The 6690-nt window shown below is 35.6% G+C and overlaps 1 pseudogene across 1 annotated transcript; it reads right to left on the bottom strand.

Moving 5' to 3' along the window:
* Positions 1 to 1027: 1027 nt before the first annotated feature.
* LOC137723521 (protein NRT1/ PTR FAMILY 4.5-like) lies at positions 1028 to 4780 on the bottom strand (annotated as a pseudogene). Its single transcript, XR_015961993.1, has 6 exons — positions 4553 to 4780; positions 4365 to 4461; positions 3916 to 4133; positions 3238 to 3681; positions 2570 to 2697; positions 1028 to 2112 (listed from the first exon to the last, which is right to left on the bottom strand). The product of XR_015961993.1 is annotated as a protein NRT1/ PTR FAMILY 4.5-like (transcript).
* Between the last annotated feature and the right edge of the window lie 1910 nt (positions 4781 to 6690).

Below are 6690 nucleotides of genomic sequence, written 5' to 3'. Positions count from 1 at the left end.
AAAATATTAATACGTGAGAAATGAAACAAACACATCATACTTGCTTTCTACAATCTTATGATGTCAAATTCATAATAAACCTAACAATTATGACAATTTTAAGCATATTTGAAGTTAACATTGCATCCAACATTCTAATGTCGGCCTAGTTTGATACTGAGGTGATTCTGAAAAAAACTGGTATAAAAAAAAGCTAGGAGTTGTTTTTGTGTTTGGTAAACATTCAGTTTCAGTTTTTTTTCACAGTTTTGGGTGAAAAAAAAGCTAAAAACAAGAAGCTGCAAAATCCAGCTTTGAAAAACCAGCTTTTTTTCATATCTGTTTTACATAAAAGTTTACCAAACACTATAATACTGCTTTTTTTTTTTTTTACAAAAGCACTTTTACAAAAAAGTTTACCAAACACTCTGCTGCTTTATTTCACAGCTGCTTATTCTCACAGCACAGCAGAAGCAGCTTTTTTTTCAAAACACAGCAATACCAAACCAGCCCAAATCTCTAACATCTTAATGACATTCAAAATTTGATCAAGCTACACTAACAGTCTAAATTGTCTAGTAATATTATTATAAAATTATTTGGACACACAAAACTGATACACACTCTAATAGAAGTGACACTTATCATTATACATGGTTGCTATCTAGACTAAAGAGTGTGTCAGCAAGTGCGTTAGTTTTGTGTGTCAAATAACATTGCCCATTATGTTTTGAATAAATAATAAGAGAAAGTGGGACCATCCATGACCTGTTTGCCACCTCATTTTTTGTACAATGTTTTAAATTTTTGGCACGACAATTAATGTTAAATTGTGAGGTGGCATAAAGTCTATAGAGAGTCTCACTTTGAGAATGTCTTCTTAGCAATTCCCAAATAATAATTATGAATTACTTGGTGACTTGCAACTTAATTATGTATAAGATCTTGAATATCATGAATAACTTTTGAAGATGGATAATAGTTATTTCTAGATTTTTCATTGATTATCATTTATGTAAATAATCAATCAAATTAAATTATTGGAAGGTGTGGGAATTGAAAATTTTCATTGATGGACAACAAATTAATTGATCACAGACACTAGCTAGCTGAAAGAAAACAAACGTCCTAGGCCTAAATATCATATTTAGGATACATTATCCAATTTTCACACATTACATTAAACCATATATATATATATATATATATAATAGCTGCTATTTTTTTTTTTTACTTGAATCTTCTCAGAACTCATGAACCTCAATTTCCTTCTTCTTCTCCTTTGAAACCAGCATGGGGCTCCCAGGCCTATACTTGTACCTCTTTGCAACAAACACATAGATAAAGAAGTTGATCAAGCTCATCAATGAAAGCAACCAATAGAAAAGATTCAAATGGTTCAAGTTAATGTTGTTCCCAGCCAACCAGCCTCCACTTTTTGTGACACCCTTTGTTGCATTATTCACAATCTTAACCAAAATGGTGCTGAAAAAATACCCTAGTGCCATGGAGCTCCACAAAAAGCAAGTTGAAATTGATTTCAACCCTTTGGGAGACTCCGAGTAGAAAAACTCAAGAAGCCCTACGTATGTGAACATGTCAGCGATTCCAAAAATGAAGTACTGGAAAGACAGCCAGAATGTGCTGATTGGCAATGGCTGCACCACCGGCCTTGCCAACAGCATGTTGTGCTCTCTTGCCACATCTTTTCTTTTCACTTCCATGATTCCAGCCACGCCCATGGAAACACATGAAAGAACTAAACCCACCCCTACGCGCTGTAAGTGCGTTATGCCAGAGGGTATGCCGGTGAACTTACTTGCGATGGGGACGAAGACACGGTCGTAGACAGGAATTATGATGGCGAGGAAGACAATGGGGATGATGGGGAGTGAGGCTGGTGGGATTTTGAAGTGTTTGGTGATACTTGTGTCCATGGTGAGACCTTGTTGGATGGAGAAGGTTTGGAGTTGTGCCAGGCATAGAGTCATTATAATTGTGCAGCAAAATATTGGGACCATGCCTAGGATGATTTTTGCATTTTCCACTTGTGTGACTCTGCAAAGTTTCCATGGGTTTGGAGGCTGTTGTTCATCAACTTGCCCTCTTCGGATGGATGCTTTGTCCAAAAACCTGAATAAAATTCAATTATGTGTTGGGCAAGGAGCTAACAAGAAGTTTTCTTATGACGGAATAGAAATTCAATTGTGTTACCAAACAATTTGGCATGTTTTATTGTGAGACTGAATGAAAATTGTAAATTAGGTTAAATATGACCTAATGTTCGGTTTTAATCCAGTTCAACCGATAACATAACTTAGCAGATATCTGGTACTAATTGATCAACGCTAGACTAATAATGGAAGTCCATATGTCCACCAAAAAAATGTATTTAAAAATCATGGAAATGCAAGCTTAATTTTATCCCTCTTCAATGGTAGAGGATCATATATTTTGCTTAACATCTGAATAGAAATTGATATAGAAATCTAATCATTTATGAGTGTACGAACGTTCTTAGTTAACACCCTAATTTTGTATTATTTCAAGGGTGGAAGATCATATATTTCGGTAAAACTTTGTAAGGTACCTGAAAATGGGTCTGTGAGGTAGGAATTCTTGTTCAAGAGCAGCTTCCTTGTCTTTGCTAATCTCATACAATTCTGCGGGGTCCTCAGGAAGGCTAAGATTTTTGTTGCGGATGGCTGCAACATACACCTGAAAAGAACATGAGCAACAAGTTAGCTAGTTGTGATTAACGTTCGATCTGAATTGGAAGAATATATTCATTAGTTAAGAATCTTCCTTAAGCCGACCTCCAACCAAGCACCAATATGTAAAAGTGGCAAATCAACTGATTGGGTTGTTTATGGGTACCCAATAAAACTCATTTAGTTTGAATTCACCTTGCACCATCATCACCACTATCAACCTCATCTTTATATTATGGTGATATCAAATTAAACGGATCTTAACGCGTACCCATTAACAACTCAATGGTTAATTTGCCACCTCTACTAAAAGAAAAAAAAAAATATGTACACTACATCTTAGTGACTTAGTCAATCGATTATATTGATTTGGATTAACTTGTAAAAATCAATCTTTATAAGCATCCAAAGAAGGTTTTTGCACCCAAGTTTTGTTTGTTATTTCCCCCACCTCATATTCGCTTGTATAAAGCAAAAAAAGAAAAACAGAGAAAAGAAAGAATGACTTGGAACTAGTGTTTAAAGGGTTGACAAAAGAAAAACAAACCTGTATAAGTTCAACTAAAGCACTAGTTCCTCTGATAACTTGTATCCGATACAACGGCAATCCTGCGAAAAAGATGACGACGCCCAAGAACATGGCGATAGTAGAGATCCCAAATCCCCAATCCCATCCTTTATTGTCTTGAACCCACACAATTAGGGTTAAACTGACTACACCACCCAAGCACACTGCTAGCAACAGAAAGTTAAAGAAGCTAGACATCTGCCTTGCCTCTCTCAGGTCCGATTCGTCAAATTGATCGGCACCGTGTGATGGTAACGTGGCCTTCAGCCCGGAAGCTCCGGCCGCCATAATGTAGAGAGCAATAAAAAGAAGGGCAGCATTTCCACCTTCAACTTTTTCACATTTTGCAGTTGGATCAAAGACACTGCAGACTGGTGGCGTCAGTTTAGGGTAGTGAGCTTGCACAGTCATTAGTGCTAGTCCCTAAAGTGAAAATTTACAAAACTATGCAATTACTAAACCAAATTCAATTGCGAATTATAAACAAATAGAACTGAGCGTCACTGAACAGACAATAAGTTGTATTCAAAACAATTTAGTGACATCTTATTGTGTAGTTAGCATCCATCCAGTTCTATTTGATTAAAGGTTCATAACTCGTTGTATTTGTGTATATTTTGCTATTAATGATGAGTAATTTGAGTATTTCGTGCATACCACAAACTCGAGGCACCCGGAAATAAGAAGAGTTTTGAATCTGCCAAAGAAGGTGTCTGCAAGGATGGCCATGAGAATGGACAGAATATAGCCAGTTCCCATGTAGTTGGTGAGTTGGTTAGCTGCATCTGCTAGCTCAAAGTGCATGACCCCATTGAAGTAGGTAACCAAGTTCACAGCCAGGGCAAGAGTTGCCATGTTCTCAAAAGCAAATGTACCTGCAACATATAAAAACAACCCCAAAATTGTAAATTATTTAAGGACTACATATTATTGCATTTATGGTGATCATGTAAGCAGATGTAGATTATACTAGTTAGTTAGGACAGTGTGTCCCTCCTCTTATGCCAGAATTAATCTCCTTCCTGTACATTAGACCAGTTTAGAATGTCGTTTTCTTAGAAGAAAAGAAAGTGATCATGTATATAATGTGTGTACTAAAGGAGTACCTAGTATGAGCACAGCAGTTATCATTCCTCCATGTTTATATTTCACAGCTGACCTTCCCTTCCAATCAACCTTCCCTTCAACAAGCTCAAGTTTCTCCTGCAGGTTATAAATCAAAGAGAATATAATTAACAAGGTCGAATTCGAAAGAAAACATGAACAGATGTGCTCATTAATTTGTTAAAATTACCATAACTAGATACAAGGATTGCAGTGATCTCTCTCTGGTACTAAAGAGAACAGACGTATGAATTTTGGAAAAGGGATGAGAGGCTAATGGAAACTGAGGTTCGTATATATAAGACTTTGACACAGATGGGCTTTGGGACTAATTGGAAGTTGCGTAACGACCACTTGTGATGCCCATAATGCCCTTTAATTTGTTGGAATGTTGGTGCATGTTTTGCTATAACATTGCCGACCTTGAGTAAGAGATTCCCAAGACATTGTCAAGATTGTCCAAGAGGAAACCTGAATAAGGACGACAGAGTGAGAGCTACCCATTTAGCATTTCTTAAAAAAAGAAGATGAAATCATACTTTTTTGGTATCAACAAGTGGATAATAATTTTTTTACCAAAAGGTGAGGACTTGAAGCTCCAATGATGGCGTATTTACTTAAGATAGGGTAAAAATTCAACTCGCCCTCTTCTACAAAATCTTGAGGTTTTGGCTTTCGTGTGGTTGTAAAATAAAAACCCTACTGGGCATGTCATACTCCAAAAGCCTAAGCAATTTTTTGTGTTTAAATTATGGGTAGTGTTATGAAGAAAAAAATAAAATATGGTAGTAGTCTTTCATATTTTTGCTTTTTTCTTCGTTGATTTATTCTTCATTTTTAGTTTCTTAAATTTTTTTAATCAATCCAAAAACTAGAAAAATTGGGATAATTGCATGGAGAAAAAATAAATGTGTGAAAATTACTATCTTAATTTTTTATTTAAATTTCCAATTAATACATGTTGGTAATTTCTTGTCGACACAGAAAGAATAGGTAAAAGAAATGAGTACGTATGAAGTATTCAACAAGGGATTGAGTGCAATCCAAAATCTTTGGGGCACTTTCAAGTTCAAATTTCACAAAAGAAACATTACAAGAAGAAGAGTCCTGCATTTCACCCAAGTCCAAAAGCATCTAAACACCCAATCTGTCTTTTGCCCTTGGGGAGCCTTTGCTTTTGGACACTACTATCCGCCTCTTTCTCAATTAATTTTTTTTTTTTTTTTTGCAGCAAATTAATCATTCACATCAAGAGCAGAATAGTTTCCACGTACATGATTAGCGAAAGCTAATTAAAAAAACCCTTTAATTGGTGCAAATTGTCAGGCTAATACAACTATGGGGCTTAGCATTAAAAAGGACTTGTATGTTGTTATTGGAAAAGGATTAAAACACACAGCTGACAGATTCTAGAACAAACATCTCAACGGTTCACACTGTGTTATATAATACTAGCCGACGAGCACACATTCCGTGTGTGTAAACAATTTCATTTTACTTTTTGTTTTTTTATTAAGAAGTCTGATTAGTTTTTGAAATTTTAAAAAGAGTATGAAAAAAATGATGGTGAGATAATTTCTCTTAATAAGTGCATATTTTATCTTAATATTACATAATTACTGTTTTTTGTCCTTCTTATGTAAATATTGTGCATCAAAAGCGAGGGTAAAATAGGAAAAATAGGGATATAATTGTCATTTTGTTAAAAGATACAAAATTACTATTTTACCCTCCTCATGTCAATATTGTGTATTCAAAAGTAAGGGCAAAATTGAAAAAAGGGGAAAAAGTTAACAAGGGCTCTTCTCTTAATAGAATAGAAGATACTTAAACACTGTTTAATACTTAGATTAACCTATGATGGTGAGGATGATTAAGTCAGATGTGGGCTGCGTTATCTCACAGGTAGCAACTTGCCTGCTCCAGTCTCGCCCAAGCTATAGAATATTTAATGGCTCTGCGCTAATGATTCCTGCGGCGTAGGTCATATGTAAACTTTACGTATGTTTGTTCGAACAACACAAGTTCAAGCCTCATTTTACAGTCATGAGTCTCATGTCCTAAAAGGACCCTTTCAACCATGCATATATATGACAGACCCACGAAAAAAGCTCGACATAATTTAGATGCAAAGATCGACTTTGACTGAGATTGATAACTCGCTTAATCACAAAGATATTGTCAAATGGTTTTTTCGCCACAAGAGTAACATTGACGTTTGATCCACGCCACACCAGATGATTTCTGCAATTTCGCTCATTTGGTAAGAAATTTTCTTATGCAATCACTCTTGCAACTGTTAGATTCACATCAACATGTTGGAGCAGA

Source organism: Pyrus communis, chromosome 5 (assembly GCF_041283825.1).
Source record: "Pyrus communis isolate YQ-2024b chromosome 5, ASM4128382v1, whole genome shotgun sequence".
In the NCBI taxonomy this organism is placed as follows: Eukaryota; Viridiplantae; Streptophyta; class Magnoliopsida; order Rosales; family Rosaceae; genus Pyrus; species Pyrus communis.
Note: the sequence above shows the minus strand (reverse complement) of the source record. Positions and strands in the feature narration are given on the sequence as shown.